The sequence below is a fragment of the Polistes fuscatus genome, unplaced genomic scaffold (assembly GCF_010416935.1).
Source record: "Polistes fuscatus isolate 324 unplaced genomic scaffold, CU_Pfus_HIC Scaffold19, whole genome shotgun sequence".
Lineage (NCBI taxonomy): Eukaryota > Metazoa > Arthropoda > Insecta > Hymenoptera > Vespidae > Polistes > Polistes fuscatus.
In genome coordinates, this window is record NW_025113095.1 from 2,727,456 (window position 1) to 2,748,158 (window position 20,703).

Here is a 20,703-nt window from a genome sequence, read left to right on the forward strand (position 1 = left end):
ATCTAAAATTCTTCGGTTGTTCTTGGTTTCCTAGTTTATTTTTTATATTTAATTAAAATAATTGCATTATATTTAATTAAAATAATTGCATTATAAAATATATAATATATATATATATATATATTATCATTTATGTTAAGTGATGAATACGGATTGTAATATAAAATTCTTCGGTTGTTCTTGGTTTCCTAGTTTTTTTTTTTTTATATTTAATTAAAATAATTGCATTATAAAGCATTTATGAATTTGATTTTAAATCTCTTTCACCCAATTAATCTATTTATTAATAATAATTTATGTATGAGTGTTTATAATCTGAATTATAGAAAATTAGAACCCTTGCTTATACGTCTATCCATTTGATAAGACTGATGATATCGTCAAATAATCCTTTATAACAAAAAAAAAAAAACATCGTATTGTCGTAAATTCTGAAAAAAAAAGTAAGAAGAACGCAGGTGTGGTTAGGCTAGGAAATCACGTTTCCCCGACCGTAAGAGTTTCACCACATTGAATTTACGAGACTTGGTAGCGATAACGAGGAAAGGAGAGATGGGGACACGAAAAAGCAAAAAAAAAAAAAAAGAAAAGAAAAGGCAATAAAAAAGAAGAAAAAGAAATAAAAAAAAAGAAAGAAGAAAACCATAACCTTTCCCCGAAAAAAGAAAGTTGTCGCCGTGTCAATCCTTTCCCTTTCCGTTGCGGTTGGTCCAGAAGCAGCTTTTTCTTTTTTTACGTTTTTTTCTCCTTTCTTTCTTTCTTCCATTTTTACGTTTTTTGGGAATAACAATTACGGCACGGGTTGTTGATGAATAAAAAATAAAATAAAAAATAAAATAAAAAATAAAAAATAAAAGAAAAAGAAGAAGTAAAAGAAATAAAATAAAATTTACGACCTTTAAAGAACATAGCAGTAATCCTAGTAGAAATTTCACTTTACTCGTTGTCGTTGTTGTTGTTGTTGTTGTTCTTCTTCTTCTTCTTTTTCTTCTTCACTGTCTTTATAATACATTCTCACCGTTGGTGGTCACTTTGGGTCGTGCCAAAAGAGCTCAATGAACTCAAAACATCCACGAGAAAGTTATCTTAGAATGGACACCATGAATACTACTACTACTACTACTACTATTACAGATATATCTTCTCACTATTTTCATAAATATTTCTTCGAAAATATAGTGAACGGGATTCTTTATTCAATTTCAAACTGTTCTCTCTTTTTCTATCTTTCTTTGCGAATAAAAAAGAAAAAGAAAACCCGTTTAAATGAAACAATTAATACATTCATATTATTCACCGTTATCCCCCCCCCCCATAGAATTCGATGACCATGCAGTTTGCTTGATAATTTGATTTCAAACGATTGGAAATACTTGAATAAGAATGGTGTCTTGTTTAAAACATTGTTCTTTGAATAATAATCCTTTGCCCTTTTCTATTCTTTTCTATTCTTTTCTATTCTTTTCTATTCCATTTGAATATATTTCACTTTCGTACCCTTCCCCTATCCTCGGTTCTGGCAGGAAAATAGTTCGTTTGTTCGATAGAAAGGGAAATATTTTGGAAATATCAGTGCCTTCCTTTTCCCATTGGGACCTTCTCACCCTGAAATGCCAAACGGTATAATAATTTGAAGGATTCTAAGATACACTTCTATTCTATTAATGAAAAGGATGCAACTAAACCGTTCCCTCAATGCAGCAACAACCGATATATTTTCCATTAAACAAATACCCCATTCGTGTGAAAAGGTTTCGTTTGACATTATTTGGAAATCGTCATTTTCCCTTAAGCTTTTCAGTCGCACATATCACCACGCTTATTAAACGTTTAATCTTTTGATTTTTTTTCTAAAGTCACTTTAAAAAGGTTTCTTTTCTTTTCTTTTTCTTTTTGAAGTTAGACTTCTTTTGGCGCGTTGGGGAAAACGTAATGGGGAGTGATTTTGTTCCGAGAGTCTGGAAAAACGACACCATGAAGTTTGTCGGTATTTACGACGCGCGGCAAAACGATTTCAAGTATACGGCATGAAGTTGTCTTCTTTTCTTCTTCCCCCCTTTTTTTCTCAAGCGGGTCACCCATCCAAATACTAATCGTACTCAGCGCTGCTTTACTTAAATGATCGAGCGGGAACTAATACTATCACCGTACCATGGCATATATTATGATATTTTATTATTCTTTCTAATATATATAATATATCGATCGATTGAAAATATGTTTCTTTCCTTTTTTTTTTAAATAATAATAATAATAATAATAATAATAATAAATTTTTCTTTTTTGTTAAGTTATTTTTTAAAGTTATTTTTGAGGTTATTGAGGTTATGTTCGTTTTGGTACGGCAAAGAAGTATAACTTCTTACGTGCGTACATAAGTACACACACCAGTTTTTTTTAAGTTATTTTTTTTCTTTGAAGTCTTTTTTGAAGTTATTTTTGAGGTTATTGAGGTTATGTTCGTTTTGGTACGGCAAAAAAGAAGTATAACTTCTTACGTGCGTACATAAGTACACACACCAGTTTTTTTTTTGTTCTTCTTCATCGGTTTCATTCGTATTTAATCGTTTAACCTTCCATCAAAGTATTATCTTATTTGCGTAACTGCACAAACGAGAGAAAAACTTATGAGAAATCTATTGCTTTAATGCAACTTAACGGGGGGAACAAAAAAAAAAAAATAAAAGACCGATCGATGGGGAAAAAAACACATCGTTTATTCTCTCTCTCTCTCTCTCTCTCTTTCTGTCTATTTTTCTCTTTTTTTATTTCCAATAATTACATGTAACGCTTGTCTAAACGTTCCTCAATAAAGACTCGTTTATTTATCGTTAATCGACGTTCCTGTCTACGACCTGACAATCGATAAAATCCACCACCTCGCGCGAGATATCGCATTAACATAAATTCCACTATCGGTTTCGAATCTATCGAAAGAAAGATGATAAAATCCCCCCCCCCCCCAAAAAAAAGAAAAAATACAACGAGGGAGTAAACACGGTTAAAGAAAGTTAAATAATTAAATTGGCATGTCGAGATAAACTGGTATACTTATTTCTTTGTTTATCGAAATAAATAAAAACATAATTATATTATATTTTTAATACTCTTCAACGGAATCATTTCTATCGTTAAAGATACACGCGATTACTTTCCAAACAAAAAAATTCAACGATAAATCCCAACAACGTCTCGATGATTCAAATCAGACGAATTAATCGTTTTCATTTTAAACGTATAATAATAATGAATAATAAAAATGAAAAAGTGAATTTGATTTATCTATTTTTCAAGATTTAACCCCCATTAATAGAAAATTTACAAGAACCAAAATAATTACAGTAAACAACAGTAGATTATTTTAAAGCAAACGTGTAATAATTATAGTTTTGTTCAAACATGCAATAGGGTTTCGTTTTAGGTGACAGGAATTTCAATGTGAATGGGAGAAGGGGTTCAAGAATTGGTGTGGTTCACGTTTAGAACGTAGGATTCTTATAGAAACAAGAAAAAAGAAAGAAAGAAAGAGAGAAAGGGGTGATAGGGTGGTGGGGTGTAAAAAGTTAAGAGGTGACGTGGCTAACGGTACATCCCTGGATGCTTTCAATGGTCTACCAACCTACCTACCTATCTACCTACCTACCTACCCACCTATCCACCTACCTAGGTATCCGCACCGGTGGGGTTTGCTCTTAAACACGAGCCTCAACGAGGAGGAAGGCCCCCGCATCGATCGTACATAGGCACGAGACTACATATATATATGTATATGTATATGTATATATGTATATATGTATAATGCGCGTATGCCTATCGATCGGCCTGACTCGCCTACCAACGCCTCCACCACCTCCATCACCTCCACCACCACCAACCAACCATCACCAACCAACCAACCAACCATCACCTTCCTTCGTTCGGCGCCTTTTTCAACGATCCAACAGACCTAAACCGTACAAAAAAACAAAACAAAACGTAAAAATGTTATTCTATATTTTACATCTATTCAACTTTGTTTTCTATTCGAACTCTTTCTAAATTATTAGACAGGTTTATTAATCACGATCAGCATGCATGTTTGTTATTTTATTATAAATGTTTCTCGGATCAATCGGGGAAAGTTGCGTTAAACGAAATGTTTTCTTTTTTGTTAAACACGTGCCACACTTGTATCTCAGACAGCAGGTAAAAAAAAAATGAAGAAGAAGATGAAGTGTCTTCTATACGAATTTCTTGATATTCTTTCGAAAAAAAAAAAATGTTCTCTTTATCCTGCTGTGAAATGTAGCGACAGCCAACACTAATAGCAACAGCAGCAGCAGCAGCAACAGCAGTAACAGCAGCAATTCAGTAGTTGCACATTTAAGTAAATGGGTTCGTATTATATTTTATTGTATTTTATATACCTATTTGTCAATGGCGTATATATTTATTTTTTATCGTCCTTTTCCTCCTTCTTCTTCTTCTTCTTCAGCTTTTTATCTGCTTTCCTACATTTTTTTCCTTTTTCCTTCTTTTTTTTCCCTCCACTTACCATCGACAACAATTTCACGATTGGTGGTCCTGTCAAAAATATATTACTCAACTCTACGGGGAGTAACTATCCTAACTAATAAAAAAAAAAATACCGTGGGAACGTAGGAACCAACATAGTGGTTGTTTTCAAATTTATTTGTACATTCGTCGTTATATTTGAGAAAAAGGTAGAAGAAAGAAGAAAAAAACGATACTCGACGACCGACGGGGAAAAAAAATGTATAGAGTTGAGTTAAAAATATTCTAAATATCGCGAATAGGGTGGGTAGGTGAGTAGGGGGGGGAGGGGGAGGATTTAACGTTGGGTTGCGTCAACGTTCGCGAAAGTGTTTTCGAAGAGAAAGATACTTGGGAGAAAGTTTGAGTGGTCTATTACCGAAAATCTTTCTTTCTCTCTCTTTTTATTTTATTCCTTTCGGAGATAAGAAAAAAAAAAATATATATATCACAACTCGAGTTTGAAAACCTAAAGAAAAAACGAGAACACTCGTCGTCGTCATTTTACAATCCCCCCCCACCCTTTTTGGATTACTTATCCAATTCACGTTTGTTTTTTTTTTTGTGTTTTTTTTTTCTTTTCCTTTTACGATCGGTTAGTAATCAGTCTCTTACACCATACTTACACCAACCACACTACCACCATCAAAATTCACCATCGACGTTTACTACCAATCACCATCGGCAATGAATACCAGTAACGTTACTTTTTTCTTTCTTTTTTTTTTTCGTATCGTTTTTCGAAAGGAACCCACACACCCACACTTATGTTTCTCTCTCTCTCTCATGTTATTTCTCATTCGTGAACTCGAGCTTCGAAGAGAATGCTAAAAAGTTTAGCCTCGGTCATTGACTGACTGACTGAACACACACGACACCGCGTCAGAGACCCACACCGAGGAAAATAACTGTATAATCCGTTTCTTCACGACTCGATTACGATGACGATCGGAATCGGTAATAGTCCCCCCTGCCCCCCTCCCCTTCGTCCCCTGCTCCCCCACCACATTGGCCGAAATTTCAACAACCGCTATTAATATAGATTTTTTTGGTTGTACTTTTCATGCACGTTGTACAAACGCATTATTCGTTTATTGTTTTATCGTTATTATTATTGTTATTATTATTATTATTATTACGGAAGAACTGTATTGAAGAATACAGTTAACGATAAAAATCTGGGTCAAGTTTTAACGAAAACTTCTTCTATTTCTTTTTCCGATTTTGTTTGTTTATTCGTTCATCTGTGCATACGTAGAAAATATATTATCATTATTATTATTTTAATTATCTAATTTACTTATAGGAAATAAATAAAATAAAATAAAACGACAAGTGTAATTCCAACGAGTTTCCGAAACGTTTTCAACGAATTTTTTTCAATTTTGATTTCCTCGTATATTATATGTTCGAAAGACGTTTGAGAATATTAAATTTTTGTAAGTGGCATTTAAAGGAACATAAACTGGAGGGGGGGAAAAACCGTGAAAATCGATGGTGAAATCTTTGAACTCGATTATCAGACGTTCCCGACGCGCTCCGATTGGCATGGAAGACGTTGCAGTAGTTCACGATTGGTTACGAACTGTTAAATCTTTGCAATTTCCAACCAACTTTCTTGCACCCGATGATGGAATAATAGTAAACTACGACAAAGATCAACGTACAACGATGACCACGCGAATTATTTTTCATTCTTTAAATGTTATTCAAGATTGAACCCAAAAATTAGATTCCAAAAGGAAGAGGAAGAAGAAAAAAAGAAACCAAATAAATGCAAACTAATTGAAATAGATTATATTCATTAATTATAATACATTAAAATGTGTATTATTAATTCGAAATATTCGTAAGGGGTTTCGAGGTTTTTCTAAGCGTATTGCCGAATTCTTGAGTATACAATGCTCGTGTTTTTCTAGCCTTGTTTTCCGGTACGATAGAAACGATAGAAAAGGAACGGAACACTTTTTTTTTTCTTTCTCTTTCTCTTTCTCTTTCTGTTCGATCGTGGTTATTGAAAATCATCCTACCCTATATTACTTTCCCTTTTTTTCTATTTTTTTTTTTCTTATTGGTAATAAAAGAAAGTTTAGAAAGAGAAGTAGAAGGATGAGAAGGAAGAGGAGGAGGTGGAAATGGAAGTGGTGGAAGTGGTGGAGGAGGGTGGAAGAGGGTTGATCGATTCTATCTCATATCTTCCCACGTCTTCCTACCTGTAAGAAATCCCTCGTCTCGAATAATATACGATAGGACAATGAGAGGAGGTTTCTCCTTTTAGGGTAGATGACCTAACGGTGCGAGATATCGAGTGTCAGGGGGGGGTGGTGGTGGTGGTGGTGGTAGGGGCTGATGGGGGAGGATGCTGTTCATGTATCGCGAGATACACAGATGTCCTATCCTCTTCTATTATTACATTTTCAATTCCACCCTAAAATATCTTTTACCTTTTCTATTTTCTTTTTTTAAAAAGTGTATTCAATTCAAGACGATGAATCATCTCATCTGTTCGATAAAGGAAATTTTGTAAACGTAACTAGCCCTTCGCGAGATTTCGTACTAGGGTATATATCAAAAGATAAAATGTACCGTTGGTTTCCTTTTTAACAGGACTCTTGGAAGAAAAAAAAGAACAAAAATCGATAGATACACGTGGATTATTTTTCTCGTCTTTTTCAATTCAACGAAATCTGTGTTAGCTGCAAGGAACAAACGTGTTTTTCTAAATTTATCGTTGGCAAATTTATCTTTTACAGTTTTCTTTTTACCAATTATCTACTACTATTATTTTATCCCTTTGCTCGACCTTAAACCGTCACGAAAAAGATCTCAAGTTAATTTTCATTCCAAATAGAAAGATGAAATACATCTGACAACCGATGAGAATTTCTATCTTCCTTATTCGAAAATAATTAACCTCGTTTCTTTATTTTTTGTTTTTTCGTATCCTAAATACGTCATTATATTTGTATACTTATATTCTTTATTCGTAAAAGGAATATTAATTTAATTTTACATTCGAACGATAGATTACTCCTCGCACACGCGTAATTTAAATAAGAATTTTTCCAAATTTTTTCTCGCTTAAAACGATTCACTTTACAATAGTTCAATATTCTGTTTTATGGTATTAACAGGTTGTTGTCTGTCATTAATACGTAATGTATATGTATGAGAAAACACGTAATACTTTTGTAATTCTAATTCTCGATAGATTTTAAAACCCATTTGAGAATCATTAACGTATAATAAATAATGCTTCAATTTTATTATTCCTAATAACAAATGAATTAAATATGACAAAATATTATCCTTTCTTTTTTCTTTATAATAAACAAATGGATTTAATTTTAAATGTATGATATCAAAATACAAGATTATAGAATACAAGATTTGTTTCAAATATATATATGAACAACCAATAACAGTTTAGAAATGGGATACGACAAGAAATCTTGTATCCTTTCATTCTTCCTTATAATAAACAAATGGATTTAATTTTAAATGTATGATATCAAAATACAAGATTATAGAATACAAAATTTGTTTCAGATATATACACACATACATATATATGAACAACCAATAACAGTTTAGAAATGGGAATAAAATTATACACATGCAAGTATGTGTGTGTGTGTATATATAAAAATAGATATTTAAATGAATGATTTCCGAATGGAAAATACGATAGAGGAGGGTGGTTCCCTGTCTTAATTCAGATCGCAAAGCAAGAACAACGGTAGAGTGAAGAAAAAGAAAAAAAAGAAGAAGAAAAGAAGAAGAAGAAGAAGAAGAAGGTTCTTTATATTCGAACCATGCCAGAGGCCCGCGAGATTCCTTGATGAGCCTTAACGGTGATACCTGGTGTGTGTATATACGTAATGTTACGTGTAGAAGAAGTATAGTAGTTTCTGGCAAGTACACAACAACGCCTACGGCCGGCATGGCATCTCTCGGGGCCGATCGATCGCAGGGAAACGATCGATCCTCGTCGTCGTCATCGTCGTGGCAAGTGCGTGCGTGCGCCGCCCTCCTTTACACCAGTTGGATACTCGTCGTAGTCGTCATCCTAGTCCTAGTCCTAGTCCTAGTCCTAGTCCTAGTCTTAGTCTTAGTCCTAGTCTTAGTCTTAGTCGTTTTGATAAGTTGAGAAAGTGGGAAAGCTAAAAAAGTTTTGACACCCGTTAGTAAATCCAACCGATCGTTTGAATACCATTCAGGATCGAGATTATTGTTATTTATTTGATTTTGGGGGTGTTTTTTTTTGCAATTGTAATCATTTTATTATTGTCCTTAAATTGTAAGTTGAGAAATTTTGATAAGTTGAGAAAGTGGGAAAGCTAAAAAAGTTTTGACACCCGTTAGTAAATCCAACCGATCGTTTGAATATCATTCAGGATCGAGATTATTGTTATTTATTTAATTTTGGGAATGTTTTTTGTTTGCAATTGTAATCATTTTATTATTGTCCTTAAATTATAAGTAGAGAAATAGGATAGTTTAAAGTAATTAACATCCGTCAACAAATCTAACCGGTTTGAATACCACGCAGGGTTGAGATTACGTATCTTTGATTTTGGGGATGTTTTTTATTTGCAATTGTAATCATTTTATTATTGTTCTTATTGTTTGTAGATGGTAAGTTGAGAAATAGAGAAGTTTCAAGTAATTAACATCCGTCAACAAATCTAACCGGTTTGAATACCACGCAGGATCGAAATTATTGTTATTTATTTGATTTTGGAGGGTTTTTTATTTGCAATTGTAATCTTATTGTTTTTAAATTGTAAGTTGAGAAATAGGGAAGTTTAAAGTAATTAACACGCATCAGTAAATCCAACCGGTTTGAATACCACGCAGGTTGAGATTTACGTATCTTTGATTTTTGGGAGGTTTTTTATTTGCAATTATAATCATTTTGTTATTGTCCTTATTGTTTTTAAATTGTAAGTTGAGAACTAGGGAAGTTTAAAGTAATTAACAAGCGTCAGTAAATCATCCAACCGGTTTGAATACCACGCAGCTTGAGATTTACGTATCTTTGATTTTTGGGGGTTTTTTTAATTTGCAATTGTAATCATTTTGTTTTTCTTTTTATTTTTCAGTTGAATCAATCTATGTTCTCTCTCTCTCTCTCTCTCTCTCTCATTCCTTTTCTTTCTTTCCTTTTCTTCATATTTCTTATTTAATTCTATTTTTAAATTTATCTATAAATCCTTTGCTTAGTTATAATAGAAAATAGTATGCTACCAAAATCGATCCTATTTATTCCGTTTATTCGTTTCTTCCATTTTATTTTTATCCTCACGTGTTTTTATCTGTCTCGCTGTTGAAAACTGTATAGATGTATATATATATATATATACACGTCGAATGGTTTCTTTCTTCTTATCCTGACCTTTCTTTCGCATTAAAACTTCCTACCTCGTTCGTCCTTGTTCCTTCAAAAAAGATACGTTGAAAAGAAGGATTCCGCGTTAGTTCCTAATGCAATACATCGCGAAAGTTTCGAGTCAACACACGTTTCCACACCGAAAGAGAAAACTTTGTTGGAACAGTAGTCTGGGGGGAGGGGAGGGGGAGGGACGAGGAGGAGAAAGAAGGAGGAAGTGTCGGTGAAGAAAAGATTAAATAAGACTAAATGGATCAATTCGTTTTTCCTTCCTCTCGTAAATATTTCTTCTTATATCCTCCATTTTCGATCATTATAACGAGAATTATTATCGAATATACATTATAAGCAAGTGTTTACAATTTTTTTAAACTAATTCGTTTAATTAGATTCATGTATTATCGGTCTAATAATTTTAAAATCATTACACGAATATTTGTTAATCAATATTTTGACGAGTAGAATATGTTTTATGTTTTCTATTATTTTTTGTTGTAACCAACGTGGCAGACAATTTGTTATTTGATGTATTACTGATTGATCGTTTAAAAATTGATCGGTAAATAAATAATTCAAAACTTTTGTACAGGTAGTGCATAATAATAAATATATATATATAATATATAACACACTTGATTATACCTGAGAAACACCTGCTGGAATATTTCGCGAGAATACAGATACGGAATATTTACGTTTAGCAACGAAGAAGTATGAAGAGAAATCTTACGAGGGTAATTTTAACCCTCAACGTGATTATTTTTTTTTTAATAGATCATACATGAATATTAAAATTATTCGTAACGTTCGTACGATACGTTTAAGTATCAATTCATACTTATTAATACGACAATAATATAATTGATATGATTTAATAATGAAAGTTAGAAGCAATAATTTAGATCAAATCTATCCCTGAATTGAAAATTTCGTCGTATAATAAATCAATCGAAAAACGACGAACGAATAAATAAAAATACACATTTGTATAGAAAACGAAACGATCGAGTTTAACCTTCGTGTTAATGACCTCGAAAAATGATTTCTCAAACGTTCCATTCCCTCTCTCCCTCTCTTATGGTGTTCGTATAATTTAACGAATCGATATATACGAGTAAGAGTAACACCACGTGGAAGAATCCTTCGTAAAAAAAAGTATAAGCATCAGCCGGAAAAGGAAAACACAATCCTTAAAGTACCCTGTCGAATAGGGAAAAGAATGTACATAGAAAAGAAAAGAAAAGAAAAGAAAAGAAAAGAAAGGGATGGCGATGGTGATAGGGAAGGGGGAAGGGTTAGTGGGGTGTGACCTGCCCCAATGTGATCCTGTTTACAGCAACCCTTCCCTTCTAAGGAAAAGCAAAGGTATAGAGTAGAATAGGATAGAAACAGACCCTGCAAAACTTTTCTCCAAGATATTTCTTTTCTTTCTCACTCTTTTACTCAAACACGTTTCCAAGTTATCCCCCCGTAAGGTTTTACCCACCACAGGCAGGCACTTGGCACTTTCTTCTTCTTCTTCTTCTTCTTCATCTCCTCCTGCACGACCAGCACCACCAGCACCACCACCACCACGTCCTCGTATCACTGTCTCCCTCTCGAACAATTTTATTTCTCTTTCGTCCCTTTCGTAGTCCCCCACCAATGGGACATCCCCTCTGCCCCCTGATTCGCCCCACTCTGTGCGATGGAAGCCCTCCGAGAGAGGAGCTACTGCGCTCATGCTTGCTTTCCTTCCCTCTCCAAGCCCCTCCCTCCTCTCTTCGCATAAACCAACCTCTCTCTCTCTCCCTCCCTCTTTCAGTACATTGCGTTCCTCTTTCTCGCTCGCTCTCATTGGTTCGTACTGGTGCGCGCGCTCCTTCCCTCAGGCCTCTCGGCCGGAGGGAAAGAAACAGCGGAGGGCCGTACGAACGTACGAACGAACGAACGAACGAATGAGCGAACAAGTTGGCGAGAGGAGGACAGAACGATAGAGTTAGGAGTGCAGAAACGGTGGGGCTGACTCTGTTCGGTCTTGCGCGGCGCGCATTAGTCAACCCGGAGCCACGGTCCTCGTAGGAACCGTTCTCGTCGTCGTTCTGTTTTATGAACATAATCTCTCGTTGGTGTGTTGTTTTGTGTATGATATATTATTATGTGTGAAACATACATACCCATATTTTATTTGTCAACGTAAATAATACCCCCTCCCTTCACGACCCACCCCCTTATTCTCGTTACACGAACGGAATATATTATTCGGGGGTGTCTACTATGAAATTCTAAGTAATTCGTCTTTTTTGATTGGTTGGTTTATATATCATTTTTTAGATTAATTGCTTTGTAATACGTTTGTTTCGATTGTTTGTTTGTTTTCATTTTTATTCGTTCGATCGAATGGAAGGAACACCGGCGTAACCTCCCCCCCCTGTTAACGCGATACTACTTTCAAAATTATCCCCCCTTTTCTCCCTACCTACTTATCTACATACCTATTCCCCCCCCCCCTTTTTTTGGTGCTCGCAATGTTACTCGTTTAGTTATCGTTAACGATTAATGTGAAGAGTTTTTGAATTATTTGTCGAGATTAATCGGTGCTTTAATTTGTTAATAATATATCTCGTTTTCCATGGGGGTTTTGTTATTTGCTTCTTATAATTCCTTTCAAATTTACTAATGGTACAAATGAAATAATACATACATATATATATATATATATAGGAAACGTAATATGATATTATAATTAATAACAGGAAGATTAATTAAAGTGCGCGAGTGTGCGAATTGTAATAAACATCTTCGACCTAAAGAGAGAGAGAGAGAGAGATAGAAAGAAATAGAGTTAACTATACCAACAATAATAGAATAATAATAATAAGAAGAAGAAGAAGAAGAATAAGAAGAAGAAAAGAGGAAAACAGAAGATAAAAACAAGAATCGTGTTGTAGCAGTGCGTGGAAGAAACCTATGTGGAAAAAATTGCGGTACGGGAGGATTCGTGGCGCGAACGATTCGACGAATAGAAAAGTTTTCTTATTCGGTGCCGCCTCGTGTTCGAAGAGTCGCGGAAGAGGAGAACACGGGGTCGTGGGGACCGTGTTCTCGTCGTTGTCGTTGTCATCGTTGCTCGTGGTCCCCGTTTCCTTTTCGGTTCGCGTATTATAATAAGTGCGTGCGTGCGTAAGTAAGCAAGCAAGCTAGCAAGCAAGCTAGCAAGCAAGCAAGCTAGGAAGTTAGCTAGTTGGCTAGCTAGCTAGCAAGCTAGCAAGTGCATGACACCACCAGTCGACGCCCCTGATCGGAGTTGGTCAGAGTAGTAGTCCCTGCTATTCGGGATTTTTCGTGAAAATTGTTCCCTCGTAGTATCGAAAAATAAAAAGGGACATTCGCGTACCAACGCACACAGGGATACCTATAAACACGCACCTACAATTATCCACCCACCCACGCATACTTCCAACCACCCACAAAGAAACGCGTACACACACAACGACCGGTCTTTTTATCAAACACAGTTTATGTGTGTGTGTGTGTGTGTGTGTGTTTTGTGTGTGCGGTGCTGCTCTTCTTAGGACGTAGTATCGACGTTTCTCGGGACTTCCTAGTGACACCTTTATTCTCTCTCTTTCTCACACACACACACACACACACTCACTCTCTTTTCATTCTCTCATTTTCTGTCTCCACGTCCGTCTATAAAACCCCTCTTCCCTTCCTCCCTCTTTCTCTTTCTCTCCCTACCAACCACCCCCTGCACCCATTGGCCCTCTTTCCTCCCCCCATCTACCACTCCTCCTTCACTTACCACCCTCAACCAACCCCCAAGAATCCCTCGACTCGACTCGACTCGACTCAACTCCTCGTCGTCGTCGTAGTCGTCGTCGTCTCGTGTACAGTGCGATGGGAATACTCGAATGAGGAATCCTTGTTTCTGTTCTCTTTTTATTGTGTGCTTTATTTAAGTGAAAGTGAATTCAATTAAACGATTATGATATTTATGTTAATCGAAAAGTTCTAAAAGGAATAATTAATAACTTCGTTTATTCTTTTTTCTTTTCATATATACATATATGAACAGATTAAAATAAGAAGAAGAAGAAGAAGAAGAAGAAGAAAGAGGAAAAAACAATTTTTAATACGGATCATCTGGTGATATCCTAAAAGATTCTATTCGTTTTATTCGCGTATACGATATAATATTAAAATAACAATAATAATAATAATAATAACGAAAACAGGGTGTGCAACAACGACCAGTGCATTCGACGATAAGAAAAGCCTTTATTATTCTAACTACTGTTACAACTATACGATTCAACTACTGTGATATAAATATATATATAAATAGGTGTATATATATATATATCTACATATACACGCAAGACACTCTCCAATGAAAACGAGAGAAAGAGAAAGAGAGAGAGAGAGAGAGAGACGAGAAATCGATCCTCCAAACTCGTCCCGTTTCAATTTCTCTTCTTCTCTTGGCACTTCGCGGTGACTCATTTCGGGGAAAGTAAGACGAAGCACGCCTCGGAAAGGAGAGTTTCTGGTAGGTTTCTTAAAAAGATAATCGGACGTTAAGGTAGAAGGAGGAGGAGGAGATCACGATCATGAAAAATACGAACAAAAAAAAACATAGACAAGTTCGTTCTCTCGATCTTAATTTCGCGGTGTTGTCGAAGAGGTTCAGTTCACACAACAACAGTCACATCATTTCTATCGCATAGAAAAATTTCTTTTTACTTTTTTTTTATTTACATACGATTTTGCATCCAACTCTTTACTTTGGACGGTGTTATTCCCGATTGGAGACACCCCCTTCTCGCCCACTCCCATCCCCCTCCTCCTCCTCCTCCTCATCATCATTTACCCTCCCCGGTTATGGATATTATTAAGTAATACCTACGGAGTAACTTGTTCTCTCTCTCTCTCTTACTCTTTTTTCAATGTGTCGACGTGTAATAGTTCTCGGCTCGGTTATGTGCGTTCGTTCGTTCGTTCGTTCGTTGGTTGGTTGGTTGGTTGGTTCGTTCGTAAATGCGTGTTTGCTGCTTATTTGTGTGTGCACGTGCGCGTGCGGGGCCTACTGCAGTACGCGCAGGCGGCGAACGGGAAAAAGCGCGGGTTCTCATTCCTCGGGAAGTTTTATTTATTTCTCAACCATCACGGGGGAATTTATCATCAAAATTGCCGCCAAAAATGAATCCCATCGAATAATTCCCTCCTTTCTTTTTTTTTCTTCTTTTTTTTTTTTACACGTAATTATCTTTCTATCTCTTTCTCTCTTATCGTATTTATCCGTATAATCAATCAGTGTACGTATATGAGTGTATATTTGTATGTGTGAGTGGGTGGGTACGAGTGTGTACGTGATAAGGATAACAAGTTTTTTTCGATAATTCGAGTTAGTGTTCTCTCTCTCTCTTTCTCTCGTGTACGAAATGAAATAATTTGTTAAACCCGAAGATCATTGGTTATTCATTAAGAAATAAAAAAATAAATATTTGTCAAAACTAGGAAGATTTTTTTATCGATAACACAAACAAACAAACACACACACACACGCGTGCACTTTTTTAGTAGTCGTCGATGACGAATAACTGTGAGCCAGATACGAATTATTACCACTACTATTATTAATTCTCGCGCGCGCGCGCGCGCGAGCCCGTGCCTCCGGTTTTATCTCTAATCGCGCGTCCTCGTGCGATGCAACCGGAAATGCCCACGTGTGCGGCCCCCTCCCTCCCCCCCGTTTTCTCTACCCATAGATATATTCTAGAAAGAAACAAACAAATTCTAGACGAGTTAGTCCTAAATGAATAATCGATACGAACATCTTTCCCCTGCCTAAAAAAAAGAAATTTCATTCCGAGTTTTAAACGGGGGATGAGGAGGGGGTGGTTCTCGTAATTCTAATCGCAATCAAAACGGTTAGAAAAGTATTTTTCTTAAAGAATCTAACGATTAGATTAAATGGTATTCGCAAAATAATTTTGAGTAGTCCCGTTCCACCCCAAATCGGGTTAATTTAATTTTGAAATGGTTTTGTGCATTGAAATTTGGATATTTCATTACGATTGGTGGTCAAAGAGAACTTGGACATTTTTTTTTAGTCTTTTTTTTCTAATTGTATATTTTATTTGTATACATTTTTTTTCATTTTATTTTTCATCGTTTCTATCATTCTCTATCTCTTACGAAAATCGTTTTGATAAGAGATAAACGTTGAAAAATATTTATTAATACAGCATTCGAACGTGATGCATTATTCGACGAAATGTCATTACGACGAAATGCATTTTTCCACGAAGCGTATTTGTAAATACTAATCGAGGATCGTGTTGCTACGTTTCAAACTAATATTATTCGTCGAGAGAGAGCAATTTGTCCGTGAACTTTAACAAATTTTTTCCATTAGATTAAAACATCGACTATTATTTTTTGTTTTTCATTTACGTCGTCTCAAATCTCGATCGATAAAGAAATCTTTTTTTTATTGTAATACGATTCGTTCATTTTAATTTGTAGATTTTTAATCATTAATTACATTGACTATTCATTCTCATTTGTTTTTTATTCATCGACGATAAATATGATCCACCTAAAATTACCCAAAGATCCAATAGTTATTACGATTCGAATAATAATCTAAACAAGTTTTAATATTTCCAACATTGAAAATCAAATTTTTGCGAAATAATCTAACGTCCAAATATTAATAAGAAATCTTACCTAATCGAAATATTCATTCCCAATTCTTACCGTTACCCAAAATACAAGACTCAATTTAGAATTCAGGTTTGAAACACCTGCAAAATGTTATCATTCCTCTAGTTTAACGTATTACAACTATTAAAGTAAAGATTCTCACAGTATAATCAAATAAATATCCGAATTTCAATGCAAGATATTCCAAAGTTAGAAAACGATAGAATTTCAAAAATATGTTAAAAGATATCGACAAAAACCCCGATCGATATTTCGATCCTAAAAAAAGTATCCTATCAAAAGCTCGAATAGTTTGAAAATAATTTCGATTTATTTGCAGACAAATCACACATACACCATACATTTAAACATTTAATCTTTCTTAGATTAAACTACACAAAAAAAACATTCCACAACAACAAAATAAAAGATAGTTGTAATTTTTAATCTCGAAAGGAGTCAAATTTAGTGTTCATGCAATTGAACAACAAGCCATTCTCAAAGCTGAAGTTTGTTCGAGTATTGTAAATAAGTAACTAAGTAAAAGAAGAGTAGTATTGTATTATAAGTGTGAGACGTAATCGTGCGAAGAGTAGCGTTCGCGTGTACCACACATAACACACTATGCATATATATATATGTATAAATATATATGTATAAAAATATATATGTATATATACGTGAATTACTTTCGCCCCGGGGGGCATCGCATCTTATTTAGGTCGTGTACACGTAGCAGCGTACACTTTGGTTCTGGCACGAGCGTGCCGCCACTATTACGGCATCGTTGTCGTTGTATAGTTCTCAGCTAGCTAGCATCAAGTAAGAAAGAAAGAGAGAAAGAAAGAAAGAGAGAGAGAGAGAGAGAGAGAGAGAGTTGGTAGTACAGGCAGGTGATTCCAACCTATACGGAGTTGTCCTCGACAAGTCTCGAGTCTTCGATCTCTATGCGGTCGCTCTACATACACCCAATAGTCATGTTTTGTAATATTGTTTAGAATAAGTTGGAAGAACAACAAGAAGAAAAAGTAATCATTACAATATTGTACAATAATTGTACAAGAAAGTAACGTAAAGTAATAAACTATATATATATACCTTATATGATATATAATTATATTATATATTTTTATTATATATTTATATTATATTTATTATATATTTTAATTATATATTTATATTATATTTATTATATATTTTAATTATATTATATGATACGTATATATATACCATATATATATATATATATATATATATATATATATATATATATATATATATCTTATCTTTCGAAGTATCTCGATTTAGTTTTGTGATTATTCAAATAATAATAATAATAATAATTTAAAAGTAATCATTACAATATTGTACAATAATTGTATAAGAAAGTAACGTAAAGTAATAAACTATATATATATACCTTATATGATATATAATTATATTATATATTTTAATTATATTATATGATACGTATATATATATATTTTATCTTTGGAAGTATCTCGGCTTAGTTTTGTGATTATTCAAATAATAATAATAATAATAATTTAAAAGTAATCATTACAATATTGTACAATAATAGTATAAGAAAATAACGTAAAGTAATAAACTTATATATATATTTTATCTTTGGAAGTATCTCGGCTTAGTTTTGTGATCATTCAAACAATAATGATAATAATACAACATCGTGTTTTACGTTCATTCATGAGACGATTAGGTAATACGATTTTAAAGTTAATATTTGATAGATTGATTTGCTAATTTGCCAAGAGTATAGAAGGGAGAGGAGGGGGGATGCAGGGAGGAGAATGACTTATAAGTAATAATCTATTGCAATTTATAATTACGAAAGTAAGAGAGAAATATGTGTGTTTTTGTATGTGTGTATAATTAATATATTGAGAAGTTAGATTATCTTATGGAGAAACTAAATTTCCTAGGTAACCTTTCAAAGTGCAAACATGCTAATGGGGGTATACTAATTGTAGAAAGTATGGAATAACAAGAAAGGAAAATAAGAAGAAAAATAAGAAGAATAAGAAGAAGAAGATCGATCTCTTTATCAGGTCTTAACTTCAGTAATGGTATAACGTTTCAGTATAAAGTTCAGTTAGGATTTCAGAAGAATAGAGTAGGTGATCTGATCTCGCGTGCTACGTCACAGACAGTAGAACAGGTCCGTTGCGTGTACTGTTAGGAAGCAGCTAACTGTTCGTTCGTTCGTTCGTACGAGTGAAAAGAGCGTGCTGTTAGAGTGAAACGAGAAGGAGGAGGAGGAGGAGGAGGAGGAGGAAGAAGAGGAGGAAGGGGGGAGATCGTGGAGGGGGATGGGGGAGGAGGGTTGGGAAGAAGCACTACATAGGTTATAAAATATATTCTCGGTATCCGTATATGCATAGACGTATCAATGTGTTGCATTAAAGTACATAAGTGTGTGAATGCTAGTGTGAGTGTTTATGGGACGCGTGCTGTTGTTGTTGTTGGTAGTAGTAGTGGTGGTCGAGTATAGCGAATGAGAAGAACGATATTAGTAGTAGTAGGAGGGTGAACGATACGGTATATGTGTGACAGAGAAAGTGGAAGGGAAAGAGTGAGAGAGAGAGAAGTATAGTAGATAGATCAAGTTAGTGGGCTAGTAGGACCGGCATAATGTTAACTCGACTGGGTTCTCCCTAAGTTTATACACATAGAGATTTGCATGTATGTGTGTGCGTGTGTGCGTGTTTTACGTGTATATCCGCTACTGCTGTTGCTGCTATTGCTGCTGCTGCTGCGTCTAACTGGTACAAATACAAAAACACACACACGTACACTCGCGAATGGGCGCCACCATGAAGTGTTTTTTTTCTTATGGAATCATAATACGTGTGTTATAAAAGTAAGGGTCGAACACGGGCGACGATAATATACGTTCTTTGGAATACTTCGATAAAGATGCGCATAAAACACTTCCTCCAATACACCCCCCCCAACCACCCACACACGTAGAGTTAAAAACCAACACAGCGAATAGAGTAGAGTAGAGTAGAGTAGAGTAGAGTAGAGTAGAATAAAGTGAAGTAAAGTAAAGTAAAGTCAAGTCGACATACTAACGAAAAGGGGTGGTGGTAGGCGTAATGCAGAAGCTCTTATATAGCTAGGTGAACAAGGTGTAAGTATAAATATATCTCTCGTTCTCTCCTTCTTCTTCTTCTTCTTCTTCTTCTCTTCCTCGGTTCACTCTTTCGTTACACGAAAGAGAATTAAAGAGAAAGAGAGAGAAAGAGAGAGAGGTGTGTATGTGTGAGAAAGTAATAAAGTGTGGGTGTATATCGTTGTGGCGCTTCCTTCCACGATAACGAATCCCACCAGTAGTAGTAGTTCTGATCTATAAAAGCATCGTGGAAGCACATGGAGAGGATAGTAGTAGGCAAAGTTGGTGAATATAGGCAGCGACTAAGGGGGATAGGGGGCAGGGGGTCAGGGAGAGGAGAAGAAAGGGGAGCTGATGTAGATAGGGTTGGGTGGTGGCGAGATGAGGTGGTAGGTGCAAGGTGCTGACGAGTTGGGGGTTCGGTTGGGTGAGGATTGGGGTGGAAGTGGGGCTGGGGGTACGGGTGGGTGCTGTTGTTGTAAGCAAGGAAGAAGGAAAAGCAGGAAAGCAAGCCAGCAAACCTGGCAGGCTTTGCTCTGCTGGTGGCCGTTCGTTCGTTCGTTCGTTCGTTCATTCGCTCGATAGCTAAGTGCGGTTCCCCTCCAACTCTCTCTCTCTCTCTCTCTTGCTCTTTCTCTCTCTTGCTCTCGTAGTTGCAACGCGGCAGGATTAAAGGGGAACCCTCGAAGCGCTGGAATGCGAACAACCAAAGAGAACGAGACCTCCTTCCGCGAGAATTCTCCCTTTCCCTCTTCGGTTCTTTACATATACACACACACATCGTACACGCATGTGCACACACGTATATATTCTCTAGCTTACTGATATTATCTTTAGAATATAAACAATAATATATATATATGTATATTGTTTTTTTAACGGTGGAATATTATTTGTTGAAATATTATGCTTTCAATTAAGGAATAATATGTAATTATTTGATGTGTTG

At 35.2% G+C, this 20,703-nt stretch overlaps 1 protein-coding gene and 1 long non-coding RNA gene across 7 annotated transcripts in view; both read left to right on the forward strand.

The window, feature by feature from the left end:
* The window catches only part of LOC122515786 (probable nuclear hormone receptor HR3), a 97,926-nt gene that overhangs the window by 16,183 nt on the left and 61,040 nt on the right, over positions 1–20,703 (forward strand). The window lies entirely within an intron of this gene.
* LOC122515788 lies at positions 11,885–14,475 on the forward strand. 4 transcript variants are annotated; one of them, XR_006303379.1, is made up of 3 exons: positions 11,885–12,214; positions 12,629–13,087; positions 13,986–14,475. It is a non-coding gene; the product is annotated as an uncharacterized LOC122515788 (long non-coding RNA). The 4 variants fall into 4 exon arrangements; XR_006303378.1 differs by having other exon boundaries at positions 11,885–12,193; XR_006303381.1 differs by having other exon boundaries at positions 11,886–12,214; positions 12,661–13,087.